Source organism: Monodon monoceros, unplaced genomic scaffold (genome assembly GCF_005190385.1).
Source record: "Monodon monoceros isolate NGI ecotype Baffin Bay Population unplaced genomic scaffold, NGI_Narwhal_1 Super_Scaffold_10, whole genome shotgun sequence".
Classification (NCBI taxonomy): Eukaryota; Metazoa; Chordata; class Mammalia; order Artiodactyla; family Monodontidae; genus Monodon; species Monodon monoceros.
This window is the reverse complement of record NW_021703766.1, coordinates 43,222,117-43,247,965: the sequence shown is the minus strand read 5'-3', so window position 1 is coordinate 43,247,965 and position 25,849 is coordinate 43,222,117. Positions and strand designations below refer to the sequence as shown.

General features: G+C 38.2%; 1 non-coding gene and 1 pseudogene across 1 annotated transcript; one reads left to right on the top strand and one right to left on the bottom strand.

The window, feature by feature from the left end:
- Positions 1 to 3,348: 3,348 nt before the first annotated feature.
- Positions 3,349 to 22,353, bottom strand: LOC114903089 (annotated as a pseudogene).
- On the top strand, positions 7,288 to 7,394 carry LOC114890080. The gene has a single exon (XR_003792218.1). It is a non-coding gene; the product is annotated as a U6 spliceosomal RNA (small nuclear RNA).
- Positions 22,354 to 25,849: the final 3,496 nt, after the last annotated feature.

The following is a 25,849-nucleotide window of genomic DNA, read 5'->3' as shown; positions in this document are numbered from 1 at the left end:
TGTGTGTGTGTGTGTGTGTGTGTGTGTGTGTGTGTGTGTGTGTGGTACGTGGGCCTCTCACTGTTGTGGCCTCTCCCATTGCGGAGCACAGGCTCCAGACGTGCAGGCTTAGCAGCCATGGCTCACGGGCCCAGCTGCTCCGCGGCATATGGGATCTTCCCGGACCGGGGCACAAACCCGTGTCTCCTGCATTGGCAGGCAGACTGTCAACCACTGCGCCACCAGGGAAGCCCTAAATATTGTTTTAAAGAGAGGTTTTGGACCAGATTTTCATTTTCCTGCTATATGTATTGGACTATGCAGATTTCTACCTCATCTTGAGTCAATTTTAAAGAAAATACTTTCTGTATATAATATTACTGATATTTTTAAACTCTCCATAAATATATGTGTGCTACCTTATTAGTGCTGTCATATTTCTCACCTTTACATTGATCAAATTTATAAGTCTAGTTTAGATCAGTGTTTTTTCCACAAAAATAAATTAAGGAGGTTTTATTGCTTCTTCCATTGATTTCCAATTTTAACTGTATGAACTGTTTTCTTCTGTAGTTAGGTTAATTTGTTCTTTTTCTGGTTTTTTAGGTTTGATTACATCATCAGTTTTATCAAGTGTCCACTATGTGACAGACACTGTTTCAGAACTAGGATTATAATAGTGTAGTCACGTGGGGCAATGATGTTAATCGTTGAATGATGATGCAAAAAAAGATCTGGCCCTATGTCTTGATTTCCCACATTTGTTAAAGGGTATTAGTGTTCTTCTAAGATGACTTTGGTCACCTCATACAGGTTTTGTTATGTAGCAACTCATTATCACTCATATCTGAGTGGTATCCTGTTTTAATACTGGTTTTCTCTTTGAATCAAACAAATAAAATATAAATTTCCAAGAGGAGGTTAGAATCACTCCACAGATACTTTCTAATTGTAAGAATAAAAAAGAACCTTTAAAATGGAGAGAGTTGACAGTCGCCACCTTAACCATATGATCAAATTTAGCCTCATGTTATCAATATGTACCTTGATATACAATACAAAATACTTTGCATCATTTAATATTCTTGCAAAATTGTTTGATGCAAACTTAATCTTCTCTCTATACTTAGTTTCCAATGTAAATGGCAGAATTAATTAAATGACAACATTAGGAAACAAGAACAACAATCGAAAATATGGAACATCCTACAGGACAACTGCATGGACTCTAAGAAGAAAAAGTCATGGAAAAAAAAAAAGTGAAGAACTAAACTAGCCTAAAAGAGACATATCAGCTAAATGCAATTTCTGAACCTAGAGTTGACTCTAGATAAAAAACGAAAGCAAACAACTGTAAAGTCAATCTTGGGACAGCTGGGAAAACCTGAATGTGTGTCACGTGATATATTTTAGAAGATGTGGTTATAGTATGGTTATGTTGAAAATTATAGGAAGATAAACCAAATATGACAAACTTTTAGCTATTAAACTAGGTGGTGGGGGGCAGGGTGGTAAATACATGTCCATTGTACTTTTCTAACTTTCCTGTTTGTTTGAAAGTTTTCATAATGGCAACTTGGAAGGTTTACTAATGGACGGTTTTCTCTTTGTTATCCTTTTGATAATTTCTAATAAACTTTGAATTGTGAGAGGACAGTGTAGATTATGGGATATCTGTTATTAGGAATTTATTAACAGAAAACTGCTTCATACCCTTTTCTACTTAAGCAACTAGGTATATTCTCAATATATATTTACAGCCACTAGTTCCAGAGTATTTATTCCAGCATTAGTTTCCTGATGCAGCTCAGCAGGAATGAAATTGTCTCACATGTTCTCTGTATTTTACTGGACTTAATTCAAAATCAGTCATCTGAGGTTGAATAGGAGAATGGGGGTGATTGGAGGCTCTTCTAAGTTCATTACCAACATAGTGTCTTTCTCTAAGAATTTGCTAATGATAATGCTATTAATTATCATCAGAACAACAGTAGTTAATATATTTGTCAAATAGTCTTATAAGGGTTTACACGTATTAATCCTCACAAAAACACAGGTATTGTCTTCACCATTTTACAAGTGAGGCACAGAAGTAATATATTGGTATATTGCTGAATATCTTGAAGATGATGATAGGCTAGGTATGTGATGTGACCAAAGGCTTTCTTTCAGTTCCACAACTGATAGATTAAGAGATTCTCCCCTAGTATAAGTTTGCTGGTATCCAACAGGAATTGAGTGGTTTTGATCTCAGGTGGCCTCAGCCTGCAGCAGCTTGAAGCAGGATCTCAGTTCCCCAGCCAGAGATTGAAGTCAGGCCGTGGCAGTGAGAGCACTGAATCCTAGCCACTAGACCATGAGGACCAGTGGCCAGTGGCAAGGTCCTGGCTTGTCTGCTTTGTAGAAATGAATTTCAACAAAGAGACGGAAAGTAGTGAAACAAGTAAAGTATTTATTCGGGGGGGGGGGGAAAAAAGTACGTGTGAGTAGACACACAGGAGGCCTCAGAAAGAGAGCTGCGCCTTCATGGTAGTTTAAATCACTTAGGTGGGGCATCTCTTTCGGGTTTCCTCTGGCCAATCATCTTACTTTGCCAGGTTCTGAGTCCGTATTTGGTATAATTCAGGGTCCTCCCCTGAGATGCACATGCAACTCTTAGCCAAGATGGATTACAGCCCAGAGGTCTATGGATAGGTTGACATCACCTACTATGGGGTGGCGCCCCACCCCCCTTTTTGGCCTCCACAGAGGCCAAATGTGCACATGTAGTCAGGAAGGTCTTCTTGACCTCAGAATGGAAATATGTGGTCTCTTTATCTTTTATTTGGACAGGACTCAGCTCCTCTTCACTTCTGCCATTATCTCTATCTTGGAGTATCTACTCCACAGGGGACAGACTCCAGCTGCTCAGCCTGGGGCCCGTCTATCTCCTGCCTCAGGTTTGGAAGTATTTTATATATTCATTAGATTAAGATACCTGGCAAGAAATCTTTTACGCTAAATAAGTTGTAAGAATGACCAAAAAAAAAAAAAAAGGTTTCCTAAACATTTCCCCTAGTGTTAATATTCTATAAAGAGTTGAGTCAAAGAAAAAGTACCTTTAAATTAACACTATAAGGTTATGAATTCTCAGGTGTTCATAGAGACATGAATATTGGGCCTTCATACATTTCTTACATTTTTAGAGTCTTTTGCCATTATTAATTCTCTGGTGTTCAGTAAAGCATGAATAAAATCTAAAAGCATTCCCACATTCCTCACATTCAGGGTTTCTACTTAATGTACATTCACTGATGTTCATTCTATCTAAAGGCCTTCCCACATCATCGTGCACATTCATAGGTTTGGTTTCTCACCATTATGAATTATCTAATGATCTGTAAGGATTAAATGAAGTTCAAAGGCCCTTCCATAAATCTTAAATTCACACAGTTTCTCCTTAGTGTGCATTTTTTGATGTTGAATAAGTGTTGAACTCCATCTATAGGCCTTCCCACATTCCCTGCATTCATAGGGTTTCTCACCAATATGAACTCTTTAATGTTGAATCAGATGTGTCCTCTGCCTAAAGGCCTTCCTACATTCTTGACATTCATAGGTTTCTCATTAGTATGAATACTCTGATGACCTATAAGGTGTGAATGAAGTCTAAAGGTTTTCCCACATTCCTTACATTCATAAGATTTCTCATCTGTATGAATTTTTTTATGTTGACCAAATTGTGCACGTAATCCAAAGGATTTTTTGCATTCCTTACATTCATAGGGTTTTTCATCAGTATGAATTTTCTGGTGTACTCTAAAGTATCTGGAAGAACTGAAAGTCTTCCCACAGGGCTGACAGTCATAGGGTTTCTCCCCAGAATGGATATTCTGGTGTACTTTAAGGTTTTTGCCAAAACAACAGCTTTCCCACATTCTTTACAGGTATAGGGTTTCACGCCACTATGAACTTTTAGAGTTGTTGACATATTCTAAATGACTTCCCACATTCCTTACATTCTTAGGGTTTCTCCCCTGAGTGAATATTTTGGTGTACTCCAAGGTCTCTGCCAAAAAACTAAAAGCCTTCCCACATACGAGACCTTTACAGGGTTTCACTCCATTATGAATTTTCAAACGTCAAGTTGGTTGTTCACGAATTCTAAAGGCCTTCGCACATCCCTTACATGCATAAGCCTTCTCAGCAGTATGAATTCTCTCATGTTTGATTAGATCTGAGCCATAATTAAAGGTCTTCCCACATTCTTTACATTCATAAATGTTTACTAGGAATTCCGTGATGTAGGGTAAGAGATGTATCTTTTCTGTGAATAGATATATTTTCATAGATGATTTTCATTTGGCTAAAATATTCTTTTTGAGGTTCTTGTTGTTTCTTAATCTTGACTTTGTTCTGCCAGCTATTTTGGATAATGGAACCCTCAAGGTCAAGCATTTCATTTCTTTATCTTACATTTAGATAAATTTATTTCAAAAATGTTTTTGAAATAAATAAAGTTTTTGTATCATACCTGGTCTCCAACGTGGAAAAATAAAGCAAGAAAACTAACAAATGTTGTTTTCCTGTACTGGGGTACAGGAGGGGGGCACAGGGGGACAGCAGAGATAAGTGATAAACTGAAAATACATTAGCAATGAATTTCGATAGTTATTATGCAGTTTGAAGAAGGCAAACAGTTTAGAGAATAATGAAAGCATATGTAGTGAGATCTGTAACAATGAAAATAGATTAAATCATTGATTCTAAAATGTAAGTGTTCAATTAGAATCACCTCAGGAGCCTGTTGCAAGTATTAATTTCAGAGACCAACCCAGACCAAGTGAATCAGAATCTATAAGGGTAGGTCTTAGGCATCTATACTTTTAACCACTCCATCAGATGTATCAGAGGCAGATCAATGTTTGACATTCTCTGTTTTATGTTTGTTTGTTTGTTTTGGTTTTCTTGGCCACGCTGTGTGACTTATGGGATCTCAGTTCCCCTGACCAGGGATTGAACACAGGCCACGGCAGTGAAGGCCCAGAATCCTAACCACTAGGCCACCAGGGAACTCCCTGACATTCTCTACTTACAGATTTTTTTCCAGTGGTTTCTCACTGCACTTAGAACATTATATGACCAGTTAAAGATGGAAAACAAGGCCGTTCTTATAAGAACTCATCTCAACCACTGCCCTTTTAACCTACCTTAAAAATCCCTTGAAGGCACTAAATCTGACACATTATTTCCCATCTTTTGGAACTTCGCATTATGTTGTTTCATCTCCATGAGTTCCCCTGACACAGCTCTTTATGGGCCTGACTCCTCATTCTTCAGGCCCCAGATTAAAAGTCGTTTCTTCAGAGAGGCTGTATGATCAGAACCTACCAATTCCATGTTCATTATTCTCTATTCTAATATCTTGTGTTTTGATCTACTTTCACTGTTTTCAATTACATATTCTTTAATTTCTCATTTCTTAATTTATTTCCAGGTATTTCTATAGCCCTAAAACTCATGATGTGTAGATCTAATTCTACTTTATTTACTATTAAGAAACAAGAGATAGGATACAGTAGTTTTTAAATAATTAATTTTAGAATAACGGAACCACTGAATTTAAGAAAGAAAAATAAGAATAAAGGTAAATAATACAAAGATAAGTCATTGGGAAAGATATTTTGATGCCTATCAAAATACACTTTACCATAATTACACAATAGTTACTGTATATGACTCATTGCCTATAATCTCTCACATCTTCCATATACTTGTCTCACACTTTTCCTACAGTGATCAAATATATGTTTTCCTTCATCACTTTCCTTTCTGATGGGTGGAAATGAATTTGATCCAAACAAGCTCAGTTAAATGCACAAACAGAAAAGGTGACTGCATTCTTCTATCATCTTTACCCTTAAATATACAGGTATCTCACCACAGTCGACCATTCTGCCAGTGGCTACTCTTCTTTGTCCCCCATTTCAGTAAGGCAATAGGATGTTTAACTTACGATTCATTTTTAGTATTACACATCTGTCCAAAGGTGATTACTAATCTCTCTTTTTCATTGAAGCTTTCTGTCAGGTCCTCCAATCTATTCCTTCATCGTCAAGGCTAACCAGTAGCATACTTCCCAGCAAAGTGTCTCAATGATTATTCAGGTATTATAATAGGTAATATATTATAGTAGGTATATCCAAAATTCGATACTGTGCTAAGATCAAAGTGTTGACAAGGCTGTCTTCCTTCTGGAAGCTGTAGGGGAGAATCTATTTCCGTGCCTTTTCTAGCTTTTAGTGCCTGCCTTCATTTCCTGGCTCATGGCCCCTTCCTATGTCTTCAAAGCCAGAGCATAGCATCTTCAAATCTCCTTCTATGACTCTCCTGCTTCCCTCTTTCTTTTATAGGAACCCTTTGATTACACTGGGCCCACCAGAGTAATAATCTAGGATAATTTCCCCATCTCAGGGTCCTTAATTTAGTCATACCTGCAGAGTCTCCTTTGCATGTAAGTTAACATATTCACAGGTTCTGGGGATTAGGACATGGACATTTTGGGGACATTAGTGTGTCCAGTTGGATTTATTTGAAATGAAGGGATGGTCAATACTAGATAATCTGTTAATATGACTGGTTGTAATATTAGATCTAATGGGGAAATTCACATAATTCTCTCCTTAGAAGCTCAAAAAGCATGTGATAATTCAAAACCCAATCTTGTTTTTTAAAGTTCCGTAAAATAGGAATTGATATATAGATATATTACAGCTTAAAAGCCAGGGACTTAAGGAGGAAACACTGGAGGCATTCCTGCTACATTCAGAAAAAAACAAAGGTACTCACCATCAACCCTACTATTCACTGACACAGAAGGAAATTAGCTATGTAAAATTTGGGGAAAAGGGCTAAAAAACTAACAATGTACAGATATGATTGTATCTCTGGGAAACTCAAGAAAATCAAGTAAAAATCTGCCACAAACAACCAGAGAATTCAGTTTGGTAGTGGGATATAAAATTAATATACTGAAATTACTAGTCTTCATATATAAAAATAATAGTTTCATATTAGAATTAGGGAATGTATTTTTAAAGCAAAAAACTTAAGGTGAAATTAGCAAAATTTATGAAGGACACAGTAAACACTCCTAAATGACAAATGCATTTTAACCTTGGGAAACATCTTATTCTTCGATGAGAACATTCAACAGCATAAAAAGAAATCGATAATTCTCTTAATTCAGTACAAACTTCATGTGATCCTGCATAAAAAAGCCAGCATGTTTTTTCTCTCAAGAACTAGACAGGTTAAATTTAAAGTTCAGTGCTGGCTTCGGCAGCACATATACTAAAATTGGAATGATACAGAGAAGATTAGCATGGCCCCTGCACAAGGATGACACACAAATTCGTGAAGCATTCCCTATTTTTTTTTAATTTAAAGTTCATATGGAGGGACTTCCCTGGTGGTGCAGTGGTTAAGAATCCACCTGCCAATGCAGAGGACATGGGTTCGAGCCCTGGTCTGGGAAGATCCCACATGCCACGGAGCAACTAAGCCCATGCGCTACAACTACTGACCCTGTGCTCAGAGCCCGTGAGCCACAACTACTGAGCCCACATGCCACAACTACTGAAACTCGTGTACCCTAGAGCCCACGCACCGCAACTACTGAAGCCCACACCCCCTAGGGCCCACGTGCCACAACTACTGAGCCCACGTACTGCAATTACTGAAGCCCACGTGCCTAGAGCCCATGCTCCACAACAAGTGAAGCCACCACAATGAGAAGCCTGCATACCACAACGAAGAGTAGCCCCCACTCACCACAACTAGAGAAAGCCTGTGCACAGCGACAAAGACCCAATGCAGCCAAAAATAAAATAAAAAATAAAGTTCATTTGGAAAAGTAAGGAAGAATAACATGAAAATGTTTGAAAAAGAACAACAGTGGAAGAATAATCATACCAGATGTTGTTTGTGTTATGTTAAAGACTGAATAATGAAAACATTGTAGTACTGATGAATAATTATACAGGCAATATGAATGGAACAGAATACAAAGTTCAGAAGCATTGCAGATATTTTACAAAGTGTAGTGTATATTAAAGTGAACTTCAACTCAGTAGGACAAAGAGATTTTTACATATATGGTAAACTGAAACTATTTTACATACACACATAAACAAACAAAAAAACAGTTATTACCTAAGGAAACCACAAGCCAAAACACAAAACAGCACTGCTACAAAAGGTGAGAGTGACTCACCAGTGGTGTTCCAAGCTCAACATTTGTCAGAATAAGAAGTAGGAAGGAAGACATAATAAACAACTGGTGTTTATTTGATGGGGGAAGGGTACTAAGCCAAAAGCAGCAAATAGACTGAACCTGCACAGCATGTCTACATGACTACAACTGTTTGCCTTCAGAAGAAAGCAATAGGTGCGGGAACTTGGACATGATTCATAGGCCAGTTGCTGGTAATGCCCAAGAAGGAAAGGAAAGCACCCACATCCACAGTACTAACCAATAAGGTAACCTGATACCCCATAACACGAAAATATATCTCCCCTTTATCTCTTTCTCTCTTTTTTTTTTTTTTTTTTTGGCTACATTGGGTCTTCGTTGCTGCACTTGGGCTTTCTCTAATTGTGGCGAGCTGGGGCTACTCTTCATTGCAGTGCACGGGCTTCTCACTGCAGTGGCTTCTCATTGCAGAGCACGGGTTCTAGGCACATGGGCTTCAGTAGTTGCAGCACACAGTCTCAGTAGTTGTGACACATGGGCCCTAGAGGGCACAGGCTTCAGTAGTTGTGGGGCACGGGTTCAGTAGTTGTGATGCATGGGCTCTAGGGTGCATGGGCTTCAGGAATTGTGGCTCGTGGGCTCTAAAGCACAGGCTCAGGTGTTGTGGTGCACGGGCTTAGTTGCTCCACAGCATGTGGGATCTTCTCAGACCAGGGATTGAACCTGTGTCCCCTGCATTGGCAGGCGGATTTTAACTACTGCGCCACCAGGGAAGCCCTCTCCCCTTTATCTCACAAAAGCAGGTCAGCTGCAAATCCATTTTTCCACTCAAGCTGACTACAAAGAAATCAAGCTGAATGAATGGAAGACTGCCTCCAAAAAATGGTTAGAGAACAAAGAAAACCAGAATTTTAGAATAAGTTTAAATAGCATCCTCAATAGATATAAGGAACTAACAAATCTAGAAAGTGGAATCACTTAGATTATACAAAATTTTAATTTGTACTCATTGAATTAAAAGTTCAGTAGTTGGCTTGAATAGCAATAAGTACATAGTGAAACAGTAAATCAGGACACAAAAAATAGAGAAACGAGCACCAGAATGCAGCAGAAAGGAATGTAGACATAGAATGTGTATATAAACTTGACATTCAGCAATTTAAAAATTTTTGGAGTGATAGGTCACATATCTATTTGAAGACCATATTCACTATGACCCTTTACTCAGAAAAACGTACACATCTACATATACTCATGTGCTGTTATGGGCAAAAGCAGGGACTTACTTAACCTCCAGCAGGACTTACTTAACCTCCAAAATTCACAAATGGACCACACCTCCTGAATGACAATAGCCATCTAACAGAATGTCCAGGAGACAAGAACAGAGAGAATTGTGGGGAGGTCATGTTCTTCACAGGAAGATGGAGATTTCCAAAAATAAAGATGGATAAGAATGCTCAGATTAAATTAGAACCATCATGTGGTTAGCAGGAAAACATCTATATCCCCAGTTTTGAGTTGCACATTTCTTCACATTTTAACATCTCTGAAATTGAGTTTAACAAACTATGTAGCCTAGTTTAATCAGTAGTGATTTTTAAGTGATAAATAAGTGGAATTACAACCCATGGCTTCTTAAATTCAATCACATGCATTAAATAAAAATACAAAAAATAAATAATACCGAGAAAGTTCTTAGAAAAAATTCAGAACCTGAATGATTAACATAAAAATTCTGAATGTTTCAAAGAGAGAAAAAACTGTGTACTTACAAAAGAACAAGAATCATATTAATATCAGACTTTAATCAGTGACAAATATTTCAGGAAAACTGTCTAAATATTTAAATTAAAAGGAAAATAATTTTGTATTTAGAATGCCATACTCTGCAAAACAGAGGAGAGTCTAAGCGGAACAAAGAAATCTCTGTGCTGACAGCAAATGAATATCCAACTTCCAACCAAGAATTATAGATATTTGAAGAAGCAGAAAAACATCAGTTCATAGAAGCAGATGCAGAAATGACAGAGACAATAAAAACAGCAAGGATGTTAAAAACAGTTATTATAAATAAGATCCAATGCACAGGAAAATATGGACATGATAAGGAGAGAAATTTAAGATAAAAAAAAAAACAAGTGGCCTTTCTGGAGGTGAAACTATAACATCTGAAATGATATTATATGAAATTAACAGCAGGTTAGACATTAGAAAAAGTCTAGTGAACTTACGCACATAGCAAAAGAAAGTATCTAGAAAAAAGCTCAGAGGGAAAACAAAATCTGGGGGGGAAAAAACCAAAACACAGCAATAATGACCTGTGGGATAATACTAAGAGGTCCAACATATGTATAATTGTAGTTCTAAACTACAAGAAGCAAAACCAGATACAACTGAAAAAGAAATAAAGAAATCTATAATTACAGTTGGAGATTTCCACACTTCTCTTTCATTGATAGGACAAGTAGACACAAAATAAAAATAAAGACTTGACCAACTGTTTGTATCAATCAACTTTACATTTATAGAACACTTCATTCAACAACAGCAGAATACATATTCTTTTCAACTGCATATAAAATATTCATCATAATAGACCATATTTGGGGCCATAAAATAAGTCCCTATAAGTTTGAAAGGCTTGAAATATATGATGTGACCACAATAGAATTAAGCTAGAAATCAAAAGTAAAGATACTTGGAAAATCTGCAAAATAATTAATATTTAAACAGCATATTTCTAAAGAATCCATAAGTCAAGAAGAAATCATGTGGAAAATGTAAAACTTTTAACCTGGTGATAAAGAAAATATACTGAAATTTGTGAAAGGAAGCTGAATAAAACTACGCAGAGAGGAGGGAAATTTCTAGCTCCAAATACTTGTATTACAAAAGAAAAAAGTTATCAAAATCAATGATCTAAGAAACTATTAAAATGTGTAAATTAAACCCAAAGCAAACAAAATAATAAAGAATGGAAATCAATGACAGAGAAAAAGAAAGATATAGAGAAAATCAATTAAAATTTAATAGGTTCTGTGAAAAGATCAATAAAATTGACAAACTTATACCAGAGGTGATCAAGAGAAAAGAGAGAACACACACGTTATCAATACCAGAAATTAAAATTGTGGACATCAAAATCTCAAATAAACAACCTAACCTTACACCTAAAGGAACTAGAAAAAGAACAAACAAAATGAAAAGTTAGTAGAAGGAAAGAAATCATAAAGATCAGACCAGAAATAAAATAGACACTAAAAAAAAAAAATAGAAAAGATCAATGAAACTAAGAGCTGGTTCTTTGAAAATGTAAGCAAAATTCATAAACCTTTAACCAGACTCATCAAGGAAAAAAGAGAGAACCCAAATTAATAAAATCAGAAATAAAAAAGAAGTTAAAACTGACAACACAAAAATATAAAAAGGATCATAAGAGATTACTACAAACAAATATGCAATAAAATGGACAACCTAGAAAAAAATGGGCAAATTCCTAGAAATGAACACTCTCCCAGGACTGAACCAGGAAGAAACAGAAAATATGAACAGACCAATTATCAGTACTGAAATTGAATCAGTTATTTTTAAAAGCTCCCAACAAACAAAAGTCGAGAACCAGACGGCTTCACAGGTAAATTCTAACAAACTTTTAGAGAACAACTAACACCAATCCTTCACAAATTATTCCCAAAAAATTGCAGAGGAAGAAATGCCCCAGACTCCAGGGCCGTCAAGTACGCACGCACAGCCAGGTGCAGCCTATTGAGCGAGGACGCCAGAGCCTGACCCAGAGCTGCAAAAGCCCAGGAGGAAGCTGGGAGCTTCAGACCTACGTGTGTTGAGCACCCTACTTTTGTTCTGGGTAGGAATGCTGATGTCCACCATGGGTGTGACCTGGAACGATGTCTGGCGGGGGCAGGGGGGCGTGGTGGATTTTGTGTTTTGTCCCTGGGGAAGCCCAAGCGCCTGGAGCCGGGCCTGGCACGTAGCAGGTGTGACGTGTGTTCGTGTGTAGGTGTATGTCCCGAATTGGGGTGGCCCTCTGTACCTGACCTGATGCTGGTCACCTTGAGCTACTCTGCAGCCGGTTGTGGAAGTGGGTGGACTCGTGTTGCCGTGTGGTGTTTCCTCTGGTGTATCTATTTTTGGATTAAGTGTGAGTCGTGTTTGAGCTTGTAAGTGACTGGAGGAAACATTAACAGGAAGTGGTTTGTGAGTGTGATTTTTCTGTGTAGAATTACTTATATGAGGTAGAGAATGATGTGATGCCTTAGGATTTTGGTTTTGTTGAGTGGATGAGATAGTAGGTAACTGAATGTGTCTGTTTTTATAGATGTGTTAGTATTTATATGATGGTTACAGAAGGGATGTGGTTCTCTTGCATATGTTCTATGGTGGCAGACTGCTGAGCGACTCATAAACCGTGCCTGACTGTGACTAGCTGGATATCTGATACCTGCTTTTATTTGAACCTACAGAATTGTGCTGGCAGTTAGGTAAGTGAAATAATTATAGGTGTAAGAATTGAAAAGGAGATTTAGACTATCATAATTTCCAGATATCATTGTATATCTGGAAACTCCATGTCAACTAATAACAATATATTGAATTGAGTAAGACTCCACGCATTGCTTGCAAACAAAATATTTTATTAACTACTACTTTAAACATTTCTGTGTGTTTTTTCATGCTCCTAAATGAAGTCTTGGCAGATTCGATAGCTTCTTCAGTCACTGTAAGATGATAAAACTGAGGTCACTCTCAATAAGTATAATCATTTTTGCTAATTAAAATATTCTCTGGAAAAATCATTACTTCAAACTTCATTTACAGCAAAAACTTTCCACCTCCTGCAACTTGGAATTTCTTCTCTAATATCCCAGTCTGTAATTTGACTAATTTACTTTATCCCTCTCTGTACGTGGTCTCTGGCTCTTCTGGGATTGAACCAGGGGACAAGAGAAGCAAGGAGCAAGAAAAATATAACTTGATTGGTATTGCAGTAATCTAAGGTTATGTCTTGCCTTGGTGGCATTCAAAGCTGACTTTTAAAAATCTCTTTATCTTACAATATTTTAATTATGAAAAACTTCAAACATACCGCCAACTTGAGGGAGTTTTACACTGAATATTTATATACTCACCACCTAGATTCTATCCTTAACATTTTATTATACTAGCTTTGTCATGTATCTATCCATCTCTCTGTACATCCAGTAATCCATCTAATTATTATATGCACTTCAAAGTAAATTGCAGACATCTGTACACTACCTCCTAAATACTTCAGGAAGCATATTAATAAGAGTTCAATCTTTGTTTGCCTTTCTGTTTTGATGTACATACAGGAAAAAATGCAGAAATTTTGAGTGTACTTTCTTGGTTTTGACCAATGTGTATATGTAATCCAAACCCTTATCAAGATATAGAACTTTACAATCACCTGAAGAAGTGCCTTTATGACTCATGGTGTCAAAACTCACAACCAACCATCCAGAGGCAAATATTGTTCTTTTTGGGGGTAAGGAGCTGCAGGTTAACTTTGCCTCTTTCAGAATATCATATAAATGAAATCTTACAAAATATACTTGTTTGTGTAAATGTTCTTTCAATGAGAATGTTTTTGAGATTTTGTATATATATTATATATAACGTATATATAATATTGTTGGGTCTATCAGTAATTCATTCCTTTTTATTGCTAAGCAGTGTTTTATTGTATGAATAATGTATGGTTTATCAGTTCTTACAGAGATGTACACTTGGGTTGTTTTGGCTAAAATCTTCTAATAACATTCTTTTACAAGTCTTTCTGTGATTATAGTTTTCATCCTCTTGGGTAAGTAGCCAGGAGTGGAATTGTTGAGTCATAGGGTGGGTATATGTTTAGTTTTTATAAGAAACTTTCCAGATGTTTCTCCATTTTCAAGCCCCACCAACAATGTCTGAGAGTTCCAGTTGTTCTACAAAATCCAGGTTTAGGAGTTATTAGCCTTTTTCACTTTAACCATTCTGGTGAGCGTGCAGTGGTATCTTAGTGGTTTTAATTTGCATTTCCCTGATAATTAATGATGTTGAGTTCTCTTACATAAGATTTTTGGCTATTTGTATATTTTTATAAAATGTCCAAAAATTATTGATTTGCAGAGTTCTCTATGTATCCTGGATACCAGTCCTTTGTCAGATATATGTTTTATGAATATTTTCTCCTACTCTGTTCCTTGCCTGTTTGTTTTTTTAAAGATGTCTTTTGGTGAGAAGTTTTTAATTTTGATGAACTCTGAATTTATCACTTTAACCTTTAATGGGTTTTGTCTTCTGTGACCTAAGAAACATTTGCCTGTCCCTAAATCACAAAATCTTATGTTTTCCAATAATCACTCTTTTGTTTTAGCTTTTATGTTTAGGTGTATGACCAAACTCTTATTATTATTATTAATTATTATTATTATTTGGTATGATGGTTAGATAGGGTAAGTAATCATGTCCTCTGCAAAAAGATAGTTTTACTTCTTTCTGATCTATATGCCTTTTAAAAAACAAATAACTCAATCGAAAAATGAGCAGAAGACCTTAATAGACTTTTCTCCAAAGAAGACATACAGATGACCAGTAGGCACATGAAAAGATGCTCAGCATCGCTTATTATTAGAGAAATGCAAATCAAAACCACAATGAGACATCACCCCACACCTGTCAGAATGGCCATCATTAAAAAGTCTACAAATAACAAATGCTGGAGAGGATGTGCAGAAAAGGGAACCCTCGTACACTGTTGGTGGGAATGTAAGTTGGTACAGCCACTATGGAAAACAGTATGAAGGTTCCTCAGAAAACTAAAAATAAAATTACCATATGATCCAGCAATCCCACTCCTGGGAATATACCCAGACAAAACTATAATTCAGAAAGATACATGCACCCCTATGTTCATAGCAGCACTGTTCACAATATCCAAAACATGGAAACAACCTAAATGTCCATCGACAGATGAATGGATAAAGAAGATGTGGTACATATATACAATGGAATACTACTCAGCCATAAAAAAGAATGAAATAATGCCGTTTGCAGCAACATGGAAGCAACTAGAGATTATCATACTAAGTGAAATAAGTCAGAAAGAGAAAGACAAATACCACATGATATCACTTATATGTGGAATCTAAAATATGGCACAAGTGAACTTATCTATGAAACAGAAACAGACTCATAGACATAGAGAATAGACTTGTGGTTGCCAAGCAGAGAGGGAGAGAGAGGGAGGACTGGGAGTTTGGGGTTAGTAGCTCCAAACTATTACGTTTAGAATGGATAAATAACAAGGTCCTAATGTATAGTGCAGGGAACTATATTCAATAACCTGTGATAAACCATAATAGAAAAGAATATTTTAAAAAAGAACGCATATATGTATATGTGTATAACTGAGTCACTTTGCTGTACAGCAGAGATTGGGCACAACATTGTAAACCAACTATACTTCAATTTTTTTAAAAATTTTAAAAAAGAACGTAAGGACACAAATGTGATATGGTGAGACCATCTATTACATATGCACTTGAAGTCCCAGAAAGAGGACTGAGACAATGGGACAGATGTAATATCTGAAAAGAGAGTAGCTGTTAATTTTCCCAAACTGATTTCTTTTAGAAAATCAAGAAGCCCTACAAATCCCAAACAGGAAATATCACATATATGCCAAAAAACAAAACAAAATCTAAAAACACAGAGAAGAAAGGCTATATTGCTTTCAAAGAAACAAACATAACTGCTAACTCCTCAACATAATGGAAGTCAGAAGTAAGGTAACAGAAGTGCTAACCAAAAATAACTGCCTTCCTAGAATTCAAAATCTAGTGAAAATCCTTCAGAAATTAAGATGAAACAATGGTATTTTCATATAAAAGTATTGAGAGTATTTGTCACCAGTGGACCAACACTAAAGGAAATTCTAAAGGATGTTTTTTTTAAAAAAGATTTTTTTATGTGGTCCATTTTTTTAACTCTTTATTGAATTTGTTACAATATTGCTTCTGTTTTATGCTTTGGGTTTTTGGCCATGAGACATGTGGGATCTTAACTCCCCAACCAGGGATTGTACCCACACCCCCTGCATTGGAAGGCAAAGTCTTAACCACTGGACCACCAGGGAAGTCCCAGTGTTTTTTAATAGATAGAAGAAAAACAATCTCAGATGGCAGCTTGGAGATGCAGGAAGTAATACATAGCAACATCAGTGTGTAAAATGGTGTTGAAATTCCAAAATCCATAAACAGCAGTCAGACATATTGGGTCAAATAAGGTGACACCCGCTCCAATAAAAAAAGTAAATGCCATGAATAACTTGTGGTAGGGAAATTTTTCATAAGATATTAAAAGCACAAAACATAAATAGTTGAAAATGCCATTACATCAAAATTAAGAAATTTTATCAAAAGACCTCATAAAAATAAAAAAACAAGTCATAACCTAGGAAAAATAATTACAACATATCATATAGCGAACAAATGACTAGTATCCAGAATATATTAAAGCTCCTATGAATCAATAACACAAGGAGCAATACCTGAGGAGTGCAGATCTTGGTTAAAAACCTGTGAGTGACTTTTCAGGCCTGACTATAGGCTGTTAAAATGGCTTTATGTGTCGCAAAAAAAAAAATGGCTTTATGTGGCAGGCCTACAGGGGTAAGCTGCCCTCCCCATACCAGACTTGGTACACTGCCAGTGCACTGCAGTTTCTGAAGGGAGTTGCAGTGAAGGACTCAGGCCCCCCTGGACAGTTATGTTCTTCACATATTTGCATTCCTACCCTTGGTGCCTTCTTTCCCAAGTCTCTGTATCTGAGACCTTGAGCAGAGGTCTTCTTCAGATATCTCTGCTCATAATTCCTTGTTAGGAGAAAGCTTGAAAATACTATTCCCCACTCTGACTCAGTACCCAGTACTTTCCCATTCCTAGGGGAATCCAAGGGGGATCCCTTGTCCGCTCTCTGATCCCAAGGTCCATAAAAGTGCCAGAGCCTTTTGTTCAGGGCTCCCTCAACAGTGAGAATATTCCCACATCTGCACTGATCCACCTGACCCTCAACTGGTGCAACTGATCTCTTCCTGAATCCTAGAAAAGACAGCCCATAGAAATTCAGACACCTTCCTAGGCTGGGCTTATTCTCATGGACTGCCACAAGTCATCATAAGATGCCAAAATCACATGGAAAAACTGTCCTGCCTGCCAGACCCTGCCCAAGACTAAGAACACTGCCCAGGGATAGATTTCCCAGCCAGTGGGCCAGGATATTCTTGGCAGAGAAACCAAATTGGGCCTCTTCCTATCCAGAGTTTTGCTGGATCCTGACTGCAATTGACACTCTCTGGGTTTGGCCTAGCCATCTACATGAATTCCACTGACTCAGACCACATAACCCAGGCCCTACAAGACCACATTTGCTTCTTTGTATTTCCTGAACATATTGCTTCTGATGACGGCCCCTGATTTGTGGCCCAAGGCACACATCAGTGCGCCCAATCACAGGGTGTATAGACTCTCCATGCTCCATATCACCCCCAAGCTGAAGGGATGATTGAGCGTTTGGACGAACAATTAAAGGACAGGATTAGGGACTTCCCTGGTGGCACAGTGGTTAAGAATCCGCCGGCCAATGCAGGGGACACATGTTCGATCCCTGGTCCAGGAAGATCCCACATGCCGCGGAGCAACTAAGCCTGTGTGCCACAAATACAGAGCCTGCGCTCTACAGCCTGTGAGCCACAACTGCTGAGCCCGCATGCTGCAACTACTGAAGCTCACGCACCTACAGCCCGTGCTCTGCAACAGGAGAAACCACAGCAATAAGGCACTGCAATGAAGAGTAGCCCATACCCACCACAACTAGAGAAAGCTCGCACACAGCAACTAAGACCCAGTGCAGCCAAAAATCAATCAATAAAAATTTTAATAAATAGATAAAGTATACAATTTAAAAAAAAGAAAAAGGACAGTATTAAGTGGCTGATGGGAGGAGACAAGATAACCCCAACATGGACTACACATCTCAGGTAAGCAGTCTGGGGTCTCAATGCAACAATTTCCCCATAAGGACATTTCTCATTTGTGCCATATGTTTGGTCAGAATGTTGTTACTGAACAACATTCTGCATTTTGGGGAAAATATAACCTTTCGGTCTGTCCCTAAACAAACCTTAAGGGTCCCCTTATCTGCACACAGTAAAGCCAATCTACTGACACCTGGTTGTGGTGAAGGAAAGTGCAGCATTTATTTCAGGGCGCCAAGCAAGGAGCCCATGTAGCAAGTTCCTGAAAGACCCGAACTCCCTGAAGGCTTTCAGGGAAAGGTTTATAAAGACAGGGTGAGGGAGAGGGGTTGTGAGTTATATAATCAGCTTGTGGACATTCTTCTGATTGGTTGGCAGTGAGGTAATCGAGAGTCAGCATCATCAACCTTCTAGATCCAACCAGCCTGGGGTCTGTGTGCTTGTAGGCAGCATATAGTTAACTTCTTCCACATGGTAGGGGTTTCAGTATCTACAAAATAGCTCTAAAGGATATGGTTCAGAATATTATCTGTAGCCCTTGACTTTCTTAAGTGACTAAACTGTTATTGTCCTGCTTGACTGTTTTCCTTTCTGCATTTTCTCACTTCTCTGATTACTATTCAGAACTCAGGGAAGGCCTAGAAGGCTAAAGTTTTTCTATAGACAAGAGGCAGGCAGAGGACACTGGGGCGGGGCAGGGAGGCGGAATCTGTCTTGGGAAGACCCCATAGGGTCCTGCTCGGTTACCTGGTCTGCTCCCTTCCTTCAATTATACATCCTTCTTTTATAGTTATTGACACCTTAGTCTCCGTTGGGGACCCTGCAAGGAGCTTCCGTCTCCTTTGACCACTTTCTGGAAAGTCAGATAGATGGAAAATTAAGATGGCTATTAAACAGTAAGGGATGGGGGGTTATATAAACCCGTTTTGAGGTATTTTAAAAATTCAAATTTTTGTGCTAACCAATTTTTAAACATAATGTGTCGTTCTGGTTAAATTATAAAATTCTTTCTATGAAAATGCTTTTGTCCCTCTTGCATGCAACCCTTCCAGAAGAAAGATCTATTGGTATTAAACAAGAAGGCAGGAAGACAGTAACCTGTGTGCAGGGCATGGATTTTTGCCTACAAGGACTTCGAAGATAATAACCATCAATCTGAGGTTTCTAGGCCAATATTTTCCTTAAGGTGACCCTGCTGTTTTGTCCCAGGTAGCCTCCTGGGGTGGATATCAATATATAGAATAGAAACTTTTCTTGAGCCACAAGAGAATCTAAGCCCAAAGATTTGGATTCATTTTTCTGGCAGGGGCGGGGGGTGTGGTGGTTGTGGTGGATGAAAGGTGCTATGCTTGCTCATGGTATAGGACACATCACAGTCGATGGGGAAAAATTCTCCTGGTAGGACAGGAGCACCTTTGGCCCAGTGAGCCCAGGAACGGGGGAGGGAGGGAATGGAGATGTATCATCTCTCCTCTCTCTCTTACAGAGTACCCTGTGTGACCTCTACCTGGAAGTGGAGGCCTGTTTGTTTATCCCCATGCAGCAAGAAGTACCATTAAGGGAAAAAATGTCTATTTGGCTGGCCAGTAGATAGCCCAACACTACTAGGTGGTGGTTTGCAACCATGGCTGCCAGAGAGCACTGCCCTTCTTTTAGGGCTTCGAGGGCTGTTAAGTTTTAATTATATATTTGGTTATTGTCTTGGACATTTCTCGATTGGCATCAATTATTTTGTTTTGTTGTATAGTATTGTGGGCTTCTAAGGCAGCACCAGTGACTCCCAAAGTGGTCAGCTGAATAGGGCAGTTGGCAAGAATACAGTACGCTTGGTGCATGGGAGTAAGACTGATGCGGTTTGTTTAGGGACAGACCAAAATGTTATATTTTCCCCAAAATGCAGATAGCACAAGTCAAATTATTTTGTATATTATATTATATTATATATTATATATATTATATATTATATTATGTTATATTAGGGAGTGGGGCTAGAAGAGCTGAGTTCTGGGAAGCAGAAAGCAAAAGGGTTAAAGGAGAAGGGAGGATAGTTTGTTGTGGCTGCGGCTGAATTGGGAAAGAGAAGTGGAGAGAGCAGCAAGGGGTCTTGGGGTAGAGGAGACCTTTGACAGCAAGGTATAATGAGGGCTTGGTGTCAGGGAAGATTCCATCTAGGATGAGTCCAGCTGCGGGGCTGAGGTTATCTGATGGTCCATCAGGCTGTCACAGAGTTGGTTAAGGGTGAGGCCATGGCCTTAACTAAGTTTGTAATAATCTTTAGCCAAATTCAGGACCTTGCAGCATAAACTTTGTTGGTTGGGAGCCACAGAAATTTATGTGGTTGGATAATGAATAGAAAAGAGGTTACTATCTTGGCATCATATTGGGGATATAAAAATCCCCAAGAAGGGACTTCCCTGGTGGCACAGTGATTAAGTGATTAAGAATCCGCCTGCCAATGCAGGGGACACGGGTTTGAGCCCTGGTCCGGGAAGATCCCACATGCCATGGACCAACTAAGCCCGTGCGCCACAACTACTAAGCCTGCACTCTAGAGCCCGCAAGCCGCAACTACTGAGCCCATGCACCACAACTGCAGAAGCCCACGCACCTAGAGCCCGTGCTCTGCAACAAGAAGACTCTGCAGTGGAAAGCCCGTGCACCGCAACAAAGAGTAGTCCCCTCTCGTCGCAACTAGAGAAAGCCCGCGCACAGCAACGAAGACCCAACGCAGCCAAAAAAAGAAAAAAAAATCCCAAAGAAGCCTCATTGCATACATCCCCATGTGAAGCTTTCCATTGCCCTTTCAGTAACAGTCTGACTTGTATTTTGAGAGGCCAGGCCTGGGCATAGGGATATTAATTCAAGAGCCTTAACAGTGGGGGTATGGAACAAGTATAAACGCTGCCTCCTATGTGACTCCCTTGTAAATTTAAAATAGCCAATAAGGGCTGCTTAAAACTAAACTTTTGCCAGCAAGGTGGAAATGGAATTATGGTGCCATCTAGTGGTTGGCTGTGGCAGTGCTGAAGAGCTCTAGTGAGTATGGGTGACAGTATGGGCAGCCCCAAAACCCACTGGCTGTCACATTGCCAGCTGGGGCCTGTTTAATGGCCTGCAGTGTCCCAGGCCCACGTCATTACCCAAAATATGAATGCTATGATGTCAGGCAAGTTCTGAGCTGCGGATAAAGGCTTTCCCACATTCTTTGCAATTATAGGGCTTCTTGGCAGTATGAATTCACTGATGTAGAGTAAGTTTGAGGCACAAATAAAGGTCTTCCCACATTCTTTACATTCATAGTGTTTCACAGCAGGATGAATTCTCTGGTGTTCAGTAAGTTGTGAGCCACGAAGAAAGGCCTTCCCACATTCCCTACATTGATAAGGTTTCTCACCAGTATGAAGTTGCTGATGTTGATCAAGTTGTGAATGCAGTCTAAAGGCCTTCCCACATTCCTTATAACCATAGGGTTTCTCACCAGTATGAATTCTCTGACGTCAAGTGAGTTCTGAGCCACAAATAAAAGCTTTCCCACATTCCTTACATTTATAAAAGGTTTGTCACCAGTATGAATTCTCTGATGTCGAGTAAGGTGTGCAGATTGTCTGAAGGCCTTCCCACATTCCTAACATTCATAGGGCTTCTCGTCTATATGAATGCTCTGATGTTGAATAAGATGTGAGCCATGAATAAAGGCTTTTCCACGTTCCTTACATTCATAGTGTTTCTCACCAGTATGAGTTCTCTGATGTTCAGTAAGATAGGAAAAATGACTAAAGACCTTCCCACATTCCTTACATTTATAGGGTTTCTCACCAATATGAATTCCATGCCATCCTGTAAGTCCTGAGCCATAAATAAAGGCTTTCCCACATTCTTTGAATTTATAGAATTTCTCTCCAGGATAAATTTGCTGATGTAGGATAAGAGATGTTTGTAGGCTGAAAGTTGGCATTTTTTTGTAAGTCATTAATGCTTGCCCCAAATATCCCTCCTGATTTATCTGTCGCCTTTCAAATTGGCCTTTGCATTCCCAGACATCTCTGATACTGGAGCCCACAAGTCTATGACTTGTTTCCATTATCATCCATTGGGATGATGTTACTTCATAAATTTCTTTCTGCAGACACAGTTCCTTTGTTTTGCATCTGAACTCCAAGTCTGAAAGATAATCAGAAAGTAAACATACTTCCATGTTTCCTCTTTGGGCAGAAATAAAATTTCTGTGGTAGAAATGGGGGAAAAACTGAAAATAATGTCCTTAAGAAGTGAAGATGGTATACAAGGCCTTCAATTTGAAAAAGAAGTCAAAAGCATAAACACTTAAGAAAGATGAGAGAGGCTGTTAGGAAAACAGGTTAAGTCAGTACTTTCCAAATTCAGGTGTAGATTAGAATCACATAAATAGTCTATTAAAAGATTGGATATCAGTGTACCACCTCAAATCAAGTAAATAAGAATTTACACCAATAGGTCTTAGGTTTCCTATGTTTAATACATTCAACCAGCCAATTCTGATGTTGCACAAAATTTAACAATCCCACCTAGAATTTTTCAATGGTTTCCAACTGCACTTAGAATAAAATCCAAATTCCCTTATCACAGCTTATGAGATCCTCCATAATCTTATCTTTGACATATCTCAACCAAAATCCTATCCAACACCTTCTCAACCCACTTTTCCCCAGTGTTCATTATGTACCAAATATTCATCACTTCTGAGCATCTGAAATAAGTACTTTACCTTCTCAAAATTTTCCACAGACTGTTCAATTTGTTAGAAATTCTCTAAACGTAGCTCTTTTTACAGCTGACTTCAAGTCTCAGGTGAAAAGTCACTTCCTTAGAAAGTTTGAGCTAGACAACCCTATTTAAATTCACTTCTTCATTCTCTATCTCATCATAGTATTTTCTCACTGCAATGTTCTGGATTTTAGAATTATACAATCGCTTACTTATTCATATGTAATCTTTTATTTTCTTTATGTTAAAGCTCTTAAGGGGCAGGAACAATGGCTGTTTCACCCAACACAGAATAACCAACATTTTAGTCATAAAAGGTGTTCCATAGATAATTGTTTAATGAATGAATCACTGGATGAATGAAAGGGGATTATTGTAGGGATAAAAGGAAATACTGTGCAGATATGGAAGTAGGGAAGAATTTAAGGATTATAACAATCATTTATACTTAATTACAGAATAGTTCTAAACATCTGTCCCTGACTTTAATCTCTCTCACATCACTGAAAGGATAATATAAGCTCTTTACTTCATAAGCTCTTTACTTCACTACTTCCCTCAGAAACTAAAACAAAATCACAACCAAAATTAGGTTATTAAATGATGCAAATAGAAAAATGATATTATATATACCTAACCACCTATCTATCCAATTGTTTCTCCCTTTACTTCTACCAGTGCTCATTGCCATTTATGTGTAGTTATGACTCTCTATACCATAATATACTGAGGTGCCTTTTCTTTTACCCTTCACTTGAATTTGTAGTATTACTCAACCTTCCATCCAATATACAATCTATTTTGTTCCTCCAGGCCCTTTCTCTGGGCTTCCCTTCCCTCCTTTATGTCCAAAACCACTATATTTGTACTTCCCAGAAAACTATTTCTTCCCAGGCATTATAACAGGTTTGAAGCGTATTAAGCAAAGGGACTTGAGAATTTTGGGAGACTAGGATCACAATTTGGTAGAATGAGGTGGGTAGACTGGACGACTAGAAACTATAACAAAGGATATGCTGAATGTAAACTGAAGGAAATGATGGAGAATGGAAATCTAGATAATGGAACAGACAGAATATTCTAAAATGCTGAGTGAGTATAGAAAGTTTACAACACAAATATTCCTCTGACTACAGTATGGTATGTTTTGTGACTCTAATAAAACTATTATTTGGTGCTAATGCTATAAAGATTGTCCTTGAAATAATATAGAAGAGAACTCAGGCAGTCTCTAGCAATGAATGATTTGACAGTAAAAGCTGAGAAATAGTTCAGAGTAAAAGAAAGAGTAATAATGAGATTTAGTGAGGATTTAGTGAGAACACAGGATTCAGACAGACCAGGATTTCAGACCCTAGCTCTGCTGGTGATTACCTTTCTGTGTAGACAAAGTACTTTTACCTATCTCAGTCACCATTTCTTCATATAACAATAGATATAGAAATATCTATTCCGTGGGCTTGTAAAGATTAGGAATAATGCATGTAAAGTGCCTGGCATAAAGAGTTCAAGATGTGGTTCTAAGATGAACTGGTTTGCAGGGCAAAAATTGAGACACAGATGTAGGGAACAAACGTATGGACACCAAGGGGGGAAAGTGGCAGGGGTAGAGTGGTGGTGGTGGTGGGATGAATTGGGAGATTGGGATTGACATATATACACGAATATGTATAAAATGGATAACTAATAAGAACCTGCTGTATAAAAAATAATTTTTTTAAAGTGGTTCTATCATTCTTATTACTATGGAAGAAGATTCAGGGGGAAAAAAGGCGGGGGGGGGGGCAAGGACTGAGCAAGGAAAATGATCTTAAGTTTTCCTGCACCTGAACTATATGCTTTTCATAAAATTAATGTAAATTTCATAATGTGAATGTGGAAAATTTCATTAAAATTTTCTGTCATAAAGGAGACGAATGTGAAAGGGGTGAGGCATGAAGACAAACAAACAAAAAGACTTCCAAAACTCAAGCAGTAGGGTGGAAATTGTTCTAGATTCACCCTCTTGTTCATGCCCTCAATCATCTGCAATGTTAATTTTCACTATTATATCCCTGATGGCCTTACCTAGCTTAAATTCCACAGTCCATCATTGTAACTATTGTCTTGCATTTATGTCCCCAACCTGATTAAATCCAATTCTGCCTATTGTTCTTCTCTACCTGAGTAGCTGAACATGGCTGGTAAGGAACACACACCACATTGACTATTCTCACTATACATTTATAACCACACAACTCAAATGGACCCTCAGCATTTTCCCTCACCTCTGCTACATTTCTCATTTTCTCACTCTCTGAGAAAATTTCCCCCACCTCTTTTCTCTCCTAAGATCTCAGAACTATCTCCTGGCTGATGTCCAGATTAATAATTTCACAAAGAAGGCGGGGAAAAAAGTAAGAATGAGAGAATTTTCTCTCATGCAATCAAATCAACCAACCTGTACATAAACTCCAATAATCTGTTTCCCCTGCTGATAAAATGCTTCTGTCCAAGGCCAATACCTTAACTGGATCCTGAAGACTATCTTCTCTGACATAACCTTTTCTTGCATATGCTTCTGCAATCCCCATCCTCTCTCCTTCACAAATAGTTTTCCTGCTCTCATGTTTTGGTCCTATCAGCACAAAAGACACTCCTTAAAATCTCCTTTAAAGTATGTACACACAAACAACTTCCTTGACTCTAGGACCCCCGGCAGCTACCAATCATTTGCTTGTCCTCTGTTTTACAAAATTTCACACTATCTACACATTGTCTCACCATCCACACATTGTCTCACTTCCTACTTTTTTGTGTTAAAATAGTTTGCCATAGAAAAATGTAAGCTTTTG